At 39.9% G+C, this 19,811-nt stretch overlaps 1 long non-coding RNA gene across 2 annotated transcripts; it reads left to right on the forward strand.

Annotated features, from left to right (window-relative positions):
- The first annotated feature begins 9,413 nt into the window (after positions 1-9,413).
- On the forward strand, positions 9,414-12,438 carry LOC148195206 (uncharacterized). Of its 2 annotated transcripts, XR_015780976.1 has the most exons (4): positions 9,414-9,915; positions 10,058-10,124; positions 10,230-10,323; positions 12,165-12,438. It is a non-coding gene; the product is annotated as an uncharacterized LOC148195206 (long non-coding RNA). The 2 variants fall into 2 exon arrangements; XR_015780975.1 differs by having other exon boundaries at positions 9,414-10,124.
- Positions 12,439-19,811: the final 7,373 nt, after the last annotated feature.

Consider the following 19,811-nt stretch of genomic DNA (forward strand, 5'->3'; position numbering starts at 1 on the left):
GGGTGTGCACGGGGCGAAGAGAAAGGTCCACCCTTCTCGGTCCAGCAACACTGGAGAGCACACGCTGGCAGAGAGGAGCTAAAAAAAGGAGGTGACCTAGGAGGGAGGAGCGCGTTCGTCCAGCAGGAGAGCAGCCGCCACTTAAAGAAAGAAGATTTTTCTTTCTTAGTTTTTTTTTTTTGGTTGAACCATGTTTATGCTGTTGGATTTTGGATGAATGAGAATGGAAAGCTCCACGTTAATTTCATTTTACTGCGCATTGTTTTTTTTTATTTTGGTTCATACACTTGTTATTGAAGTTTAAGTCTATCTTTGTATTGTCCAACGTTGCACGGTGATTGATTTTTAATTTCTTTCTTGGAAATAAGCAAGTAGCTGCCACGTCCTTGATGGAGAGCTCCAAAGCCGAGTTACATGTAGCAGGAGGCACATGGGTGATTTACTTTTTGGAGGGTGCTTCATGATTGGAAAGGCAAAGTGCATTTTCTTTTAGCTGGCAACGGTGCACACAGTTACGGTTTGGAGGGAAATATTTTTTTATTCACATTCAGCTTTCTTTTAGAATAGGAGGCCCTGACTCGGCTTGCAAGAGGAAGCGGTGATGCTGGCTGGAAGAATGTGAATACGGTGACAGTTTTTTTTTAGTACTTTTGCACATGATGAATATGCATTGATAGATTAATACAATCAACATTTTATTTTTTTAGTTAGTTCACTCATTGCAATTCCAATAGCATTAGATGTGTTGCTGAATTATCTGTGCATTTCAATTGGTCAAGCAATTTGGCATTTTATTTGTTCCTGGTGCAATGTGTATTTAAGTTTTTAGCTTAAGCGTTAACGTCTCAATACCGTTAGATGAGTTTCTTTGTTAGATGAGTTTGTTTATTATCTTTGGAATTTTAATTAATTTACACACCTTGCTTGCTTTAGAGACCGTTCGGTCTCAATGTAGAAATTGTTCGGTCTCAATGTAGGATCGTTCGGTCTTCATGCTTTGTTTATTTAATTCAATGTTTTCAATTATGTTCGGTTGAATTTAATTTTCAGTTTTAATTTAGTTTATTTACAATCACAAAAACACTTTCAAAACCCCCTACGTGTTTGACCTAAGACTCGAACCACATTTGGTCCTTGAGAGACGACCTAGGAGTCACTTCCTAGTTTATACTGCATTCTTTTATGCACAACTTTTGTGAGAGGTGCGACCCTCTCATCAAAATGGCGCCGTTGCCGGGGACCAATGGTTCGGTCTTAGGTCTTTTGTTGTGTTAGTGTGTGTTGTGTTTTGTCTTGTCTTGTGATGTGATGTTTTGTTTTGTGTGTACGTGTCGCATGTTCAATTGTGTTGTGTTTTGTTTGTTTCGTAATTTTTAGCATTCCCTTTCTACCTTTCCCCTTCTCTTTCCATGTCTACCTATTTTGATTTTGTGAATACTGCTTATTCTGCTAGTGCCTCTGATTATGATTCTCCTTCTGCATGTTACTTTGATTGTGATTCATATTCTGCTGATTTGTATGTTGAGAGTAATATGGCTCATCCTCCGACTTCTGAGAGTTCTCTTTGGGAACCGGTTCCACCTACTGAGGATGATGTTCATTGCGTTCTCAAGACTGGACTAATACATTTGCTGCCTAAGTTTCATGGTTTTGCAGGTGAATGCCCACACAGACATTTGGAGGAATTCCACAGCATTTGCTCTTCAATGAAGCCTCCACATGTACCGGTTGATCACATGTTCTTAAGGGCATTCCCACATTCATTACAAGAAGCAGCAAGGGATTGGCTGTATTGTCTTCCTCCAGGATCTATCACTTCTTGGGAAGATCTTAAGCATATGTTCTTGGATGAATTCTTCCCCGCTCAGTATGGGTACAACAACGATCCTGGATGGAATGACCCTAGTTTGGGATGGTATGATGCTCCACAGCAATATCAGGAAGCAGCATCTCAGAATGCTTGTATGCCTCCGCCAGTCCAGCAACAACAACAGCTGCAACTTTATGAGTCTGCCCAGATAGCTCCTCAACCTTCTACCTCTGAGCTTACATTGCAGGAGTTGTTGGAGCAGATGACCATGCAAAACCTTCAGTTTCAGCAAGAGAACAGAGCACACCTTCAATGTTTGAGCAATCAGATAGGGCAGATGACCACTCAACTCAATCAGGAACAGTCTCAAGATTTAGAGGAATCACCATTTCAGACTGTTCTAATTCCTGATGATGATAGTGGCATCAACATAGAAGATGGGGAGAAGAGTCATGAGCTTATTGTTACGCCACCTACTTTCCCATCGCCCTATGGCCCCACTCTTGCACATGAGGAGACTGCTGAAGATCTTGAGGACCAGGCAGGTATAAGCAGTAATTTTGAATCAGGTAGACAATTTTCATCTTCCACCACTTTTCCAATCTTTAGGGAAGTGGAGGAAAACATACCTAATTTTGACTATGCTGTCGATGATTATGCTGTTGATAGGTATGTTGGTGATTGTATTGTTGATGAGTCCGTTTTTAATTCTTCCTCTCTACATGATGAGAATCAATTTTTGATATCAAATTCGTATGTTTATTCTCCATGCACTGAACATGAATCTGAATCTGTGGTTGATATTGTTTCTGAATTTGAAATTGATTCATGTTCTGAGAGTTTATCTGTTGTTCAGCCTGTTACACTGGGATTGGGTGTTATACCCCTGCATGTCATTTCTTTGGAACCACATTGCACTAACCCTATTGCAGGAGGTACAAATGAATTTGATCAACAAACACCCACAGTGGACAACAAAGGTGCTGACACTGACAAAAACTTCAAGATCAATAGGCACCTGCTGAACCCACTCATCAACAATCACTTCTTCTTAGATCCAACTGTGGAAGACATTTCCCTGCTTGATCAAATATGGAGGATGAAGCAATTTTTCCTCAAAACTTCCTGGCTGGATCCTGTGGTGGAAGACATCTCCCTGATAGTCCAAAATTGGCAACTGCCACCATGACCAGGGGAGTTTTCTTTCTCTCTTCTCCCCCTTTCCGTACTTTTATTGCACTTGTCCATGATTTGTTCACTGTTCTGAATTCTGATCTTATTGTTTGTGACACATTGAGGACACTGTGTAGTTTAAGTGTGGTCTATTGGGGGAGATTTTTATTTTTCTTTGTTAGTTTTTTGTTTTTCGTGTTAAATTTTTTTCTTTTCTAGGTAGTTTTGTTTTATCTTGTATACAATTTTGCATGATTCTCTTCATTTCTGGACTGTGTTAAAGTTGTAGACTCGTCTTTCACTTCACTTGATTGATACTTATTGGTTGGAAATCCCTTGCTTTTCTTTGCTGGGGAAGATGATTATGATGTTTGAGAGGTTGAATTGATTGTGACAATTATCCTGTGTGAGATTTGAGCCACTTTATGTTCTTTCTTGTGTGTGATATGTCTCTTGATTGCTTGCGCATATGCCTTGGCTTGACTCTTGTTGATAACTCTTGATTGATATGCATGTTTGGAAGTGATAAAGGCAATTTTGTTCTTGAGCCTCTCTAGCCAAATAAGCTTACCTTGTTTTGATCCTTTGATAACCCCTTTTGAGCCTATACTTTCCCCCATTTCTTTGTTTTGAAGCTCATACACTAGCCCTAAGTGAAAAAAACCATTATTACCTTAACCTTAGGGAATTTTGGAGCTTTGGAAGTGTCTTGGGAACAAGTGTGGTCTCCCTGGGGATTTTGATAAATTGGCTAGTTGGTTCCTCTTCTTGTTTTGTTTTTAGAAATAGGATTTATATCTTGTCTCTTATAGTTGTGTGCTAAAGAGAGAAAAGAAAAGAGATAGGATGAAAAAAAATGCAAAAAAAAAAAAATGAGAAAAAAAAAATTGTGAATAATGGAGTCAAGAAGAGGATTGAATTAGAGGTCTGGGTGTGATTTTACTGTGTTTACACTTGTTCCCCATTGCTCCTCTATTTCTTTTGGTTTGTAGCTTCTCATCCACATTTATCCTCCCTTGTCCTTGGCCCCATTACAACCATGAAAAGACCTTTTGATTTGAACATGCGTATGTGCTTGAGTGTTGATATTAGAGGCTTGCCAAGTCTATTTGTGATTGCTTTCTTGAGTGCATTGAGTGACATTGATTTACCTTAAACACTTGAGAGAAACACTGATTGTGTGCATCTGTGAGGCTCTGTTGCTTTTGATTCATCTCTTGAACTGATTGAATGTTTTCCTTGTACTGAACTGTTTGGATGATTTCATGAGTATCTGCTTTCTCTGATTGATTCTGTGTTGGATATTGTCTACTTCCTTTCTTTGTCCAAATTTCTTGAGGAATGTGTAATTTTGTTTGTTTCCTTGTGAGTCTTTACTTTCTGTGTGTCGACGTTGTGTCACCTTCTTAAAAGTCCTTTGAACTATTCCTTGATTTGCGTCTTGATTTTGCCCAGGAGTGCAAAAGACTAAGTGTGGTCTATTTTGATGAGTCAATATTTTATTCACTTCACTTAGTTTATTGTACCGAATTTAATCGGGGAATTGTGCTTAAATGTCCGGTATTTTCCCATTTTTGATAATTGTGCTTAATTTGACCAAAAATTCTTATTTTAATTAATTTGAATTATTTGAGCTAATTATTTGCATTATTAATTGTAGGGAAATTGTTGGATAATATTTGGGACATTTGGAGGTGAAAAGAAATACCACATCAATTATGTTTTAAAATAAATGAGAGAGGGGGTGTGGATTTCATCTTATTAAGGGGTGCACATGGAGATGGGCCGAAATTAAGAGCACATGCTAGAATCAATTTTGGAGCTGCATGGAGTGAGTAGAGTCACGGGCTGAATCCAGAAGCAACATCCAGCCGCGGAGAATGGGAAGCAGTTTGGGGGTGCATCCAGCACAGATCCAGTGGCTTTCATTTTTCCAGAGTGGTGTGTGCATGGAGAGAAAAGGCTCAGCAGCAGCACACGGCCCATGAGCAAAGAGGAAGCAGCTAGCATTAAAGTGGTGTGACAATGAGAAAAAAAGGTTCACGGTCCTGCTGCCAGCATCTTTGGAGGGGTGAACAAAGAGAACAACACGTGCAACAGCCACCGAGAGCAATCCACGCGTCCACTAAGCCCAGCAGCTTGGGGTGTGCACGGGGGGAAGAGAAAGGTCCACCCTTCTCGGTCCAGCAACACTGGAGAGCACACGCTGGCAGAGAGGAGCTAAAAAAAGGAGGTGACCTAGGAGGGAGGAGCGCGTTCGTCCAGCAGGAGAGCAGCCGCCACTTAAAGAAAGAAGATTTTTCTTTCTTAGTTTTTTTTTTTTGGTTGAACCATGTTTATGCTATTGGATTTTGGATGAATGAGAATGGAAAGCTCCACGTTAATTTCATTTTACTGCGCATTGTTTTTTTTTATTTTGGTTCATACACTTGTTATTGAAGTTTAAGTCTATCTTTGTATTGTCCAACGTTGCACGGTGATTGATTTTTAATTTCTTTCTGGGAAATAAGCAAGTAGCTGCCACGTCCTTGATGGAGAGCTCCAAAGCCGAGTTACATGTAGCAGGAGGCACATGGGTGATTTACTTTTTGGAGGGTGCTTCATGATTGGAAAGGCAAAGTGCATTTTCTTTTAGCTGGCAACGGTGCACACAGTTACGGTTTGGAGGGAAATATTTTTTTATTCACATTCAGCTTTCTTTTAGAATAGGAGGCCCTGACTCGGCTTGCAAGAGGAAGCGGTGATGCTGGCTGGAAGAATGTGAATACGGTGACAGTTTTTTTTTAGTACTTTTGCACATGATGAATATGCATTGATAGATTAATACAATCAACATTTTATTTTTTTAGTTAGTTCACTCATTGCAATTCCAATAGCATTAGATGTGTTGCTGAATTATCTGTGCATTTCAATTGGTCAAGCAATTTGGCATTTTATTTGTTCCTGGTGCAATGTGTATTTAAGTTTTTAGCTTAAGCGTTAACGTCTCAATACCGTTAGATGAGTTTCTTTGTTAGATGAGTTTGTTTATTATCTTTGGAATTTTAATTAATTTACACACCTTGCTTGCTTTAGAGACCGTTCGGTCTCAATGTAGAAATTGTTCGGTCTCAATGTAGGATCGTTCGGTCTTCATGCTTTGTTTATTTAATTCAATGTTTTCAATTATGTTCGGTTGAATTTAATTTTCAGTTTTAATTTAGTTTATTTACAATCACAAAAACACTTTCAAAACCCCCTACGTGTTTGACCTAAGACTCGAACCACATTTGGTCCTTGAGAGACGACCTAGGAGTCACTTCCTAGTTTATACTGCATTCTTTTATGCACAACTTTTGTGAGAGGTGCGACCCTCTCATCACTTACCAACACCCATCATTAGGTGTAACTAAACCTAGTATCCTTCGGTAGATACTCAACCACCTAGTATCCATTAGTAGATGTTGTACCATAAAATCTCAAACAACATAAATCAATGTCCACCTTTTAAAAAAAAAATTACATAACCAAAATAAAAAATCAATGTTCTGAAATCACTGGGGTGCCTCCCAGTAAGCGCTTTTTTAACGTCACTAGCTTGACCCAATAAAGTTCAAGTTCCATCTTCAATGTTGGTGTTCCTTTTTCTTTCATCATACCAACTCATCAGTTGTTTTCGGTCCAGCTTTTTGACTCTCCTTGAATATGGAGCTTCAATCTCTATCACTCCATCCTCTTTATAGTCTTTCGTAACCGACAACTTGTTCTTGAATCTTACTAGTGTATCAAGTTTGAGTTGTTCCTCCATCAAGTCATTATGAACCTTCCTTCCTTTGCCATCTTTTTCTTCTTCCCTAACCTGTGACAAAAACAATTTTTACCTTGAAGCTCGGCTTTGGAGCTTTTGAACTAGTCAAGGGTGTATCTTTACATGCAGCTTTATGATTAGCCTCCTTCTCTTGAATATACTGCTCCCCTTTAAAGACATTAAATGTCACCTTCTCTCCTCGGTCTTGAAGCGCTATCATCCCTTCATCCACATTGATGACTACCTTTGTCGTTTTCATAAACGGTCTTCCAAGAATGATTGGGACCTTCTCATCCTCCTTCATCTCCATCACCACAAAGTCCACCAGGAATTTTAATGTGTCAATGCACACCACAACATCTTCCACCACACCATAGGGCTTCTTTAAAGATCCATCTGCCATTAGCAAGGTTACCTTTATTGGCTTGACTTCTAGATCACCAATTCTTTCAAGCACAGATAAAGGCATCAAATTAATGTTTGACCGTAAATCAATTAGAGCTTTCCTTATTTTCTCCTTCCCTGTGACGCAAGGAATAGTAAAACTTCCTGGATCTTTCACTTTTGGAGGAAGTGACTTCTTTTTCATAACACTGCAATCTCCCTTTTCATCTAGATATTTCTTCTTTGTGGAGACTTGCTTTATGTGCTTTGCATAAGCTGGAATTTGTTGCAATGCTTCATTCACAGGTATTAAAATCTCCAATTGCCTGAAGATATCTTTAAAGCGCCCATATTGTCTTTCTTTTTCAATCTTTTCATTCCCCTTAGGGTAAGGAAGAATTTTATCACTTTTCTCTATCTTTTTCTCTCCCCTCTTCTTGTCTTTCTCTTTTCTCTCATCCTTACCTATTATTTGTTCTTTTCTCTCAACTCTCTCTTTTCTCTCTTCTTTTTCTTCTTTTATTACTAACTCAACTCTTTTTTTTTCGTCATCCACCCTCCCATCAACTGCACTTACAATAACTTTGCACTCTTCCTTAGGGCTAACCTTAGTATTATCCCTGTTTAAAATATTTTTGAACCCCGACAACAGAAATATTTTTATCCCTGACAACGGCCCCAAAAACTTGTTTACCTCGTAGAAAGTAATAATCCTGGTAAGACCAAGTATCGTTTCCCAAGAGACTCAAGGCCTAGACACTTATGTGATTAATTAATTAATTAAGACTTGAGAACAAAGTGTTATAAGTTTTAAATGCAAAAGATTGAAAAGTAAATATGTATGCATATGATGATCAATGGCAACAAGAAACAAAAATGTGAATTGAATTATATGGATGAATATGTTGTTGGGGTTTATCAAGTTCATATTTTCCACTCTCTTGTATTTAGGAATTCATCATTCTTTTCATTAATGTTAATGCCACTTTCTAAATTACTTTAAACCCGATCTCTCGGCGAAGAAAGCCTAATCATAACCACTAGTTTACAATCTCTTGTCTCCCTAGCAATTAATCATGCATTATAGTGAACATAAGCTTAAAGGCAACCAACTATCATACTCCTATCTCTAGGTTGGTAATATATTGTTGGGAGAGATTCCCCAGATTTAGACTTCCCCGTACGTCTCCGTATCGACAAAACCATTAATCATGACATCGAATGAGTTAAACTATGCATGCTTTGAGCAAAGAGGAAAAACCCTAACTATTAATGAAAGAAAGCATGTATCATATAAATGATCTTGAAGAACAAATTCCAAACAAGAGAGTTTCTAAGGATTTACATTGATTCTCCAACAACAAATTAAGTTTAGTTCTCCATCGTCATGGAAGAACTAGATGAACAATGGAATGAAAGAATGGAAGAGATAGAAAAACCCGAGAAAGAGAAGTGGAGAGTCGTCACCATCTCTAATTCTACCCCCAAGGGGTGAGAAGTGTGTTTCTGCTTCGTTCCCAGCCAAAGATACCAACCCTAGAACGCCCTAAAGTTTATATACTATTCTAAAATTTACAGAAAAGTAGGCCCAAGCCCAAAATAATGCCGCTCAGCGGTACTAGCGCGTAGTCAATTCTTGCCCTCAGCTGCATTGTTACCCCTTAACGGTGCCAACGGGTGTTCATAAGTGCCGCTCAACGGTAAAATGACACTGAGCGGTACTTGCAGTTTCACTTATTTTGCGCTGTTTGTGTCCTTTTCTGATTCCATCTCTATCCCTTTTCACTTCTTTCATTAATTTCATCTAAAAACCTGCAAAAACAAGAGAATCAAGCATAAAACCTGTCCAACTCTATTATTTCCAATAATTCAACAAAATCAAGAGTTCAAGCTAATTTTTAAGTCATAAAGGTAGTAATTGAAGTCATTTTTAAGTATAAAAGTAACAGTTTTTCAACTGTTATCAAGCCCCAAAATTCTTCTCAGGATTTTCCTTTAAATCCTTAGCCATTTGGCCAATCTGGATCTCCATATTTCTAATTGCAGCTTCAGTATTGTTATGGTTGGAGATGGTCACCTGAAAAAATTGTTGAAGAGTTTCTTCAAGCTTTGTTGATTTCTCATTTAATACAGATATTTGTTTCAAATTGATGGTTGCTGATGTGGTCTATATAATTGTCTTGCTTGTCCAGCTTGTACATTCTGACCTTGACCCATGCTTGGGTGTGATTTCCACCCTTGGTTGTTGTAAGACCCTATATAATTAAACAATGATAATTCTGTGTTAAACCAGATTAGTGCACTATAATTCTGAGTTGATTTAATCCTACTTCAAATCTGCTAAATCTCTTCCTGCAATGCACTGAAATCAAGCTCCACCATTCTCTGGAAACTGCACCACGTCACACACACTCAGTGCATTAAAAACGCACCAATCTGTGCATGCACACACGCCAAGTGTCACGGGAGAGAATTCCAAGCAGGGTTTGGTGTGCAAGTGGCAGACTATGAAACGCTCTCTTGTTTGATGTGGAATCCACTCAAAATTCTGAGTTTTGAGAAAACTCTTTCACTCACACTCACACTTCGTCTTCCTCAGAAAACCAAACCTTTCATCTTCTCCAACTTCTCACTAAGAACCTTTATCTTCTCTCTACCATTACTCACTTCCTTCAACTCCAATCCGTTTTCTGAAACCATAGGAACATTCACGGGCCAGCAAGCTCCATTTTGATCCGAACCTCTTTTGATTCTGTAACTGGTAAGCTCCAAACCACAATCTAATCTTAAAATTTCTAGGAACACTGTATCAGTTGCATGCAAGGATAAAAATCTGAGTTTCTGAGAACTCTCATCTTCTCTCTAAAATTACTCATTCATCATCTCCTCAAATTCTGTTTCAGATACTGTAAACACTGTCACTGCACCGTGAACATCAACTTGATTCGAACAGAATTGAGAACTGAACTGGTAAGTTCTCATTCTGCATAATTGTCCATTGAGTTCATGCTAATCAAAATTCTGGTTGCATGAATGAGTTATAGGTTTGATCTTTATGTTATTTTGGTATTTTAGATTTAGTGAAAGTCGTGGAGTGAATTCATTTGGGTAGAGAACTGTGAGTGATCAAGATAAACCTTAAACAATTGGAATTTCACTGCAGTAACAGGTAAGGGAAGCCTATAATTTTAATTTATACTGTATGTGTTATGATCTGATGTGCATGTATTAAATGCATGATGTTCGAGCTGTGTAAATGACCACAGTTATGAAATCTGGTTTTCTGATAATGTGATTGATCTACATGTTGGTTTGGAATGTATGAAAATTATGAGGTTGAGCTGTTAAGAATGGTTTATGATATCTGATATGAATTCTAGTTTGGATGGGTCTGTCATGAACTGATACGGCTTGGATGAATGATATTTGATGTTGGATTTGATTTGATTACATGTTGAATTGATGATGCTTGAACTGAGTATGGTTATTGGATACTTGGAATGAATTAGATGTTGAAAACTGTATGATGATGTTTGAAGGGAATTAAACCTGAAATGGAAGTATAAAGTTGAAAAATGGAAATCTGGAAAAATTCTGCTAAGTGTGAAAAATCTAAATTTTCTGATCATTCTCTGTTGCTAAAAGGACGTTCGTCACTGTACGGTCTTAGACCGTTCGGTTTTGATTAACATGACTTAGATTGGAATTCATTCATTTGGAATGAATTCTGCTCAAGAACGAGCGTCCCCCAATTGGGTGAATGAGCTTTCGATCTGCTCAGTACAGCTAAGTATTTAAAACTTTATAAAGAAGTGACGTTCGGCCTTAAGTCGAGCGTCCGTCCTTATTGACGCTCGTCCTCATGATTGAGCGTTCGTTCTTATTGTTGTTCGACCTTATGTCGAACGTGCATTCTAAGAGAGCGTTCGTCCTTATATTGAACGTTCGTCCAAGTTGACGTTCGGTCTTATATCGAAACGTTCGTCCTAGATAACGCTTGGGTTTTACCAGCGTTCGTTCTGATTGTGCTCGGTCATTTACCTGGCGTTCGTTCAAAGCAGGGTTCGGTTTTATAATTGAACGCTCGTCCTTACCATTGAACTCTGAGCGAACGTAACTGGCGTTCGTCCAAATTGCTAATTAACGTTCGTTTTTCTGGCAGTGCTGTTTTCTGAAATCAAATTATATTGACTGTTTATCTAAACAATGTCTTACTGGTGTTATCCTTTGGATTCTACCTGGACTCGTTACATTCAAAATCTTTCTAAGTATCATTCATGTCTTTTAAAGATCAGTATTTTCAAATTATAAATTTTAAAGAGTATTAGGTGAGTTCCTTGGTTCTTTTCTCTTGTTCAGAAACAAGGATGCAGAGTACTGTAACATGTAAATTTCTATTTATTAAATGATGAACTTTCGTGAAATTAAGAGAGTGGAATACAGAATGGAAATATGGATTCAGTGAACTGTTTAATATGGTGAATTATATGTGGAATGAATTATTGGAAATGAATTATGATGAGCGTTCCAAGGAGGAACGTCTCTAATATGATTGATTGTTGATTTTTGTAAAGTATGACTGTGGGCATGCTAAGCTGGCTTGGTCCATCCTGATATTCCGTGATACACCTCTTCAAGTAGAAGGGGGTAGTCATGCGTGGGAATGGCAGGAGGTCCTTAGTCCATAAGTTAACATGGGCGACGTAAGAACGGACTTACCTCGAGTGGCAGCTGTTTGGTGTTACCCAGTTACTACACCACTCGGGTGCAAGGACGCCTGTAGCTACACGGTTCATACAGTCCGGACAGTCTGTCTATTATATAAGTATCTGTATGATTGTTAATTGATGAGCTTGCATGATGTATGTGTGGATTTAAATATAAATGTATGTGTTGATTGTATAAATTAAATATTATAAGCTTACCCTTGCGTTTCCATTGTGTTGTCTATTGTCCATGTATAATCCGTGTTGTCAAAATGCAATGATCATCCGTTGTGGATGTGAGCAGATGGTGGTGTATCCCTTGAGCAAGTGTTGGACGAAGAAAAGGTGGAGGATGCTAACCTTGTGGAGGTTGAAGTAAAATCGGAGCAGTAGGATTAGATTAGTAGTAGAGGTTATGTTTTCTGTACTGAGTTTTGGAAGTTCTGTATATAATTCTGCAGAATTTTGTATGCAGATCTGTTTTATGTATTTTGGTGGATTTCTGAACACTGTAAACTCTGCTGTAAGTTACTGAACAGTACTGTTTATTTATATAAGTGCTGTATTCTTTTGGCGCAGCGGTTATTTGTGTAAAGACTGTTTAATGTTGCTGTTAATTGTGATTAATTCTGAATTATAGTGATTACTATATTTTGGGATGTTACATTAGTGGTATCAGAGCAGTTTTGTTCTTCTAAGGACACTGTAGGGTTATGAGTGCACTGTGTTTTGCTGTGTGCTTATTGCATGTTTAATGAGTTATTATTGTTTTAACTCTTGGACATAACTAATGCTCGTTTGTTTTTCTCTGCATCCAGAGAACAAATGGCACCTAGACTTCCTCCTCCTCCCCAACCGAATGAGTCCGATACGTCCAGCAACACTAGGTTGTTGGAAACCGTAGTTGAACGACTGCATCAACAAAATACCACCCTCATGGAACAGAACGCCACCCTGATGCAGCAAAACCAAGCTGCTATGCAAGGATTGGAGGCATCGCGTGTCAATTCTGAAAACACGCAGAGGCAGTTGATGGAAATCTTGGCTGCAACTAGAGGTGCGCCTGGAGCATCTTCTTCAAACGCTGCTCAACCTGCTGCCGAGTGGAGTTTGGAGAGCTTCCTGCAGCATCACCCAGCTAAGTTCAGTGGCAAGTGCCTCCCTGATGAGGCTGATCAGTGGCTGAGGGATATGGAGAGGATTTTTAACGCCAAAAGGTGTCCGGATGAGAACAGGTTGGCGTATACAGAATACTTATTAACTGGAGAAGCAAGCCATTGGTGGACGAGCACAAGGGCCATACTGGTAGACGCTCACCGCCCTGTTACTTGGGAAGTATTCCGTAATAAGTTTTATGAGGAATATTTCCCTGACAGCGTAAAGTTTGCAAAGGAGGTGGAGTTTTTACAGCTGGTTCAAGGTGGAATGTCTGTATCAGAATACACCAATAAGTTTAAACACCTTGTCCGATTCAATACAATGGCCACTAGTGAGGAGTGGCAGTGCAGAAAATTTGAGAATGGTCTACGCAGTGATCTGAAGGTTGTGATTTCCAGTTTATGCATCCGAACGTTCCCTGCCATGGTGGAGAGGGCTAAGGTACTGGAAAAGAATTTAGCAGAGGTGGAACGGTATAAGAAACAACAAACAGTAAGGGGGCCAATTGTCTCAAGGGGGAGTGTGAATCAGAGAGGATCCCCTTACGCTCGCCCAGCAGCCAACACAAGTGGATCTCAAGCCTTGATTCCTGCTGGACAGTCTGGACAGCAAGGTAGTATCACTTGTTTTCAGTGTGGAGGGCCACACTACCGTTCATCATGCCCTCAGTTGGCGAGAGGAAAACATTGTGCTCGTTGCGGAAGAAGTGGACATGGAACGAATGAGTGCAACTCTGGTGGGAGAGCAGTGATGAGGCCGCCAAACGCAGGAAGAAATCAACAAGGAAGGGGTGGTCGAGCCCAAGCTACTGGGCGTGTGTACGCAATTACTGGTGCGGAAGCAGCAAGTTCAGGTACACTTATCACCAGTACTTGCTTGTTATATGGAATGCAATGTTGTGTGCTGTTTGATTCGGGGGCGACGCACTCCTTCATCTCGAAGGCGTGTGTTGAAAAGCTGGGAATAGTGGAGAGAGATATGCAGTTTGAATTGGTGGTATCAACACCAGCGGCTGGAGAGCTTAGGACATCTACCGTATGCATTAGATGTCCTATTGTGGTAGAGGGGCATAGTTATAAGGTGAATTTAATCTGTTTACCTTTGAAGGACTTGGAGATAATTCTAGGAATGGATTGGCTAGCTGCCAACCATATTATTATTGATTGTGGCAAGAAGGAATTAGTGTTTCCTGAAGAGGATGAAGAATACTTGGGTGTAACTTTCGGTCAATTGAAGGAGGATATAATGGAAGGTGCAAGCTGTTTTCTCATCATGACGCATGAAGATAAGGAGTTAAGGGGGTTGGCAGAAGCACGGATGAACAAGGGGAGCAGTATTGAGAGCACGGTCGTGAAGGAATTTCTGGACGTATTTCCAGAAGATATACCAGGATTGCCTCCTGTTAGAGAGATTGAATTCACCATTGATTTGGTGACAACAGCTGCACCTATATCTGTTCAACCTTACCGGATGGCGCCTGCAGAATTGACCGAGCTTAAGAAACAGATTGAAGAACTTATGGAGAAGCAATTCATCAGACCAAGTGTATCACCATGGGGAGCTCCTGTACTCTTGGTGAAAAAGAAAGATGGTAGCTCTCGGTTATGTATAGACTACAGGCAATTAAATAAGCTGACCATCAAGAACAAATACCCGTTGCCAAGGATAGACGATTTGCTGGATCAGCTGCATGGAGCAACGGTATTTTCAAAAATTGATTTGCGTTCAGGATATCACCAAATCAGGGTGAAGGAGGATGACATCCAGAAAACAGCCTTCAGGTCTCGTTATGGACACTACGAGTATGTAGTGATGCCATTTGGGGTAACAAACGCTCCTGCTGTGTTCATGGATTATATGAACCGTATATTCAGACCTTACTTGGACAAGTTTGTGGTTGTCTTCATAGATGACATCCTCATCTACTCTAAGACACAAGCCGAGCATGAAGAACACTTGAGGGCAGTGCTGAGTGTGTTGAGGGAGAAGGAATTGTATGCCAAACTGTCCAAGTGTGAATTCTGGATGAAGGAGGTGCAGTTTTTGGGACATGTGGTCTCGGCTGGAGGTATTTCAGTGGATCCAGCTAAGGTGCGTGCAGTGTTGGAATGGAAAAGTCCTCGTTCAATCACGGAAGTGAGGAGTTTTGTTGGTCTTGCGGGCTACTATAGGCGTTTCATTGAAGGGTTTTCCAAGATAGTAGCACCGTTGACGCAGCTTACGAGGAAAGATCACCCTTTTGCTTGGACGGATTTGTGTGAAGAACGCTTCCAAGAGCTGAAGAATAAGTTGACAAGCGCTCCAGTTTTAGTGATTCCGGACACTGCCAAACCGTTTGAAGTTTACTGTGATGCATCTCACCAAGGTTTGGGGTGCGTTCTCATGCAAGAGAAGAAGGCAGTGGCGTATGCTTCTCGGCAATTGAAGATACATGAGAAGAATTATCCAACGCATGATTTGGAGCTGGCAGCAGTTGTGTTTGCATTGAAGATTTGGAGGCATTATCTATACGGATCCACTTTCCAAGTCTTCAGTGATCACAAGAGCCTCAAATATTTATTTGACCAGAAGGAGTTGAACATGAGGCAGAGGCGTTGGCTGGAATTCCTAAAAGATTATGATTTTGAGTTGCTTTATCATCCTGGTAAAGCAAACGTAGTGGCAGACGCATTAAGCAGGAAGGCAGTGCATGTCTCGTTAATGATGGTGAAGGAGCTGCACTTAGTGGAGAGTTTCAGAGATCTAAGGTTGCAGTATGAGTTAGAACCGAACAGCATCAAGTGCTGCAACCTTAGGATATCAAGCAATGTGTTTGATCGTATATGGACGAAGCAACGTGAAGATGAAAACTTGGTGAAAATCTTTGATGCACTTGGTACAGACAAGGCTAAAGAATTTAATGCTGGAACGGATGGTATGTTACGTTACCTTGGTAGAACGTGCATTCCCAATGATGGAGAGCTGAAGCGGATTATACTGGAGGAAGCACATCATAGCCGTCTTAGCATACATCCCGGTATGACTAAGATGTACCAAGATCTTAGGCGTTCGTTCTGGTGGCCTGGAATGAAGAGTGATGTTGCACGATTTGTAGCATCTTGCTTGACTTGCCAACGTGCCAAGGCTGAACACCAACGTCCAGGAGGTCTGCTTCAACCACTGGAAATTCCTGAATGGAAGTGGGACAGCATTTCCATGGATTTTGTGACCCATCTACCACGGACAGTTAGGAACCATGACTCAATTTGGGTGATTGTGGATAGGTTGACAAAGAGCGCACACTTCTTGGCAGTGAATCTGAAGATGTCCATGACCAATTTGGCCAAGTTGTATATTAATGAGATTGTTCGTCTACATGGAGTGCCTTCAAGCATAGTTTCTGACCGAGACACGAGATTCACATCTCGTTTTTGGCAATCATTACAAGCCGAGTTGGGGAGCAAGCTGCAGATGAGTTCAGCATATCATCCTCAAACGGATGGCCAATCTGAACGTACAATCCAGACGCTAGAAGACCTACTGAGGACGTGCGTCCTAGATCACTTAGGCGCATGGGATGAGGTGCTGCCTCTTGTGGAATTCACATATAACAACAGCTTTCAAGCTAGCATTGGGATGGCGCCGTTTGAAGCTCTCTATGGGAGGAAGTGCAGAACGCCACTTTGCTGGTTTCAGGATGGAGAGAACGTGCTAACTGGACCTGAGCTCATCCAGCAAACTACTGATAAAGTGAAGTTGATCCAGGAGAGACTGAAAACGTCCTTGAGCAGACAGAAATCCTATGCGGATAGGAGAAGGAGACCACTGGAGTTCGCTGCAGGTGATCATGTGTTTTTGAGACTGAATCCAATCACTGGAGTGGGAAGAGTATTACGTCCAAAGAAGTTGTCTCCCAAGTTCATAGGGCCGTATCAAATATTGAAGAAGATTGGACCAGTAGCCTATGAACTTGCGTTGCCTCCTCAATTATCAAATCTACATCCAGTTTTCCATGTGTCTCAGCTTAGGAAATACATATCTAATCCTTCTCATATCTTGGAGCTGGAAAACATCCAACTGCGTCAAGACAGAACATTGGAGCTGCAACCAGTCCGCATTGAAGATGAACGCACCAAACTGCATAAAGGAAAAGACCTTCGTCTAGTGAAGGTGGTGTGGGATGCTAAGACTGGAGATTCAACGTGGGAAGTAGAGAGTGCAATGAAGGAATTATATCCACACTTATTTGCTTGTAATTTATAAATTTTCGAGGACGAAAATTTTTGTAGTTAGGGAGAATGTAAGACCCTATATAATTAAACAATGATAATTCTGTGTTAAACCAGATTAGTGCACTATAATTCTGAGTTGATTTAATCCTACTTCAAATCTGCTAAATCTCTTCCTGCAATGCACTGAAATCAAGCTCCACCATTCTCTGGAAACTGCACCACGTCACACACACTCAGTGCATTAAAAACGCACCAATCTGTGCATGCACACACGCCAAGTGTCACGGGAGAGAATTCCAAGCAGGGTTTGGTGTGCAAGTGGCAGACTATGAAACGCTCTCTTGTTTGATGTGGAATCCACTCAAAATTCTGAGTTTTGAGAAAACTCTTTCACTCACACTCACACTTCGTCTTCCTCAGAAAACCAAACCTTTCATCTTCTCCAACTTCTCACTAAGAACCTTTATCTTCTCTCTACCATTACTCACTTCCTTCAACTCCAATCCGTTTTCTGAAACCATAGGAACATTCACGGGCCAGCAAGCTCCATTTTGATCCGAACCTCTTTTGATTCTGTAACTGGTAAGCTCCAAACCACAATCTAATCTTAAAATTTCTAGGAACACTGTATCAGTTGCATGCAAGGATAAAAATCTGAGTTTCTGAGAACTCTCATCTTCTCTCTAAAATTACTCATTCATCATCTCCTCAAATTCTGTTTCAGATACTGTAAACACTGTCACTGCACCGTGAACATCAACTTGATTCGAACAGAATTGAGAACTGAACTGGTAAGTTCTCATTCTGCATAATTGTCCATTGAGTTCATGCTAATCAAAATTCTGGTTGCATGAATGAGTTATAGGTTTGATCTTTATGTTATTTTGGTATTTTAGATTTAGTGAAAGTCGTGGAGTGAATTCATTTGGGTAGAGAACTGTGAGTGATCAAGATAAACCTTAAACAATTGGAATTTCACTGCAGTAACAGGTAAGGGAAGCCTATAATTTTAATTTATACTGTATGTGTTATGATCTGATGTGCATGTATTAAATGCATGATGTTCGAGCTGTGTAAATGACCACAGTTATGAAATCTGGTTTTCTGATAATGTGATTGATCTACATGTTGGTTTGGAATGTATGAAAATTATGAGGTTGAGCTGTTAAGAATGGTTTATGATATCTGATATGAATTCTAGTTTGGATGGGTCTGTCATGAACTGATACGGCTTGGATGAATGATATTTGATGTTGGATTTGATTTGATTACATGTTGAATTGATGATGCTTGAACTGAGTATGGTTATTGGATACTTGGAATGAATTAGATGTTGAAAACTGTATGATGATGTTTGAAGGGAATTAAACCTGAAATGGAAGTATAAAGTTGAAAAATGGAAATCTGGAAAAATTCTGCTAAGTGTGAAAAATCTAAATTTTCTGATCATTCTCTGTTGCTAAAAGGACGTTCGTCACTGTACGGTCTTAGACCGTTCGGTTTTGATTAACATGACTTAGATTGGAATTCATTCATTTGGAATGAATTCTGCTCAAGAACGAGCGTCCCCCAATTGGGTGAATGAGCTTTCGATCTGCTCAGTACAGCTAAGTATTTAAAACTTTATAAAGAAGTGACGTTCGGCCTTAAGTCGAGCGTCCGTCCTTATTGACGCTCGTCCTCATGATTGAGCGTTCGTTCTTATTGTTGTTCGACCTTATGTCGAACGTGCATTCTAAGAGAGCGTTCGTCCTTATATTGAACGTTCGTCCAAGTTGACGTTCGGTCTTATATCGAAACGTTCGTCCTAGATAACGCTTGGGTTTTACCAGCGTTCGTTCTGATTGTGCTCGGTCATTTACCTGGCGTTCGTTCAAAGCAGGGTTCGGTTTTATAATTGAACGCTCGTCCTTACCATTGAACTCTGAGCGAACGTAACTGGCGTTCGTCCAAATTGCTAATTAACGTTCGTTTTTCTGGCAGTGCTGTTTTCTGAAATCAAATTATATTGACTGTTTATCTAAACAATGTCTTACTGGTGTTATCCTTTGGATTCTACCTGGACTCGTTACATTCAAAATCTTTCTAAGTATCATTCATGTCTTTTAAAGATCAGTATTTTCAAATTATAAATTTTAAAGAGTATTAGGTGAGTTCCTTGGTTCTTTTCTCTTGTTCAGAAACAAGGATGCAGAGTACTGTAACATGTAAATTTCTATTTATTAAATGATGAACTTTCGTGAAATTAAGAGAGTGGAATACAGAATGGAAATATGGATTCAGTGAACTGTTTAATATGGTGAATTATATGTGGAATGAATTATTGGAAATGAATTATGATGAGCGTTCCAAGGAGGAACGTCTCTAATATGATTGATTGTTGATTTTTGTAAAGTATGACTGTGGGCATGCTAAGCTGGCTTGGTCCATCCTGATATTCCGTGATACACCTCTTCAAGTAGAAGGGGGTAGTCATGCGTGGGAATGGCAGGAGGTCCTTAGTCCATAAGTTAACATGGGCGACGTAAGAACGGACTTACCTCGAGTGGCAGCTGTTTGGTGTTACCCAGTTACTACACCAC

Source organism: Vigna umbellata, chromosome 7 (genome assembly GCF_029865625.1).
Source record: "Vigna umbellata cultivar VRB3 chromosome 7, Vumbellata_1.0, whole genome shotgun sequence".
NCBI lineage: Eukaryota > Viridiplantae > Streptophyta > Magnoliopsida > Fabales > Fabaceae > Vigna > Vigna umbellata.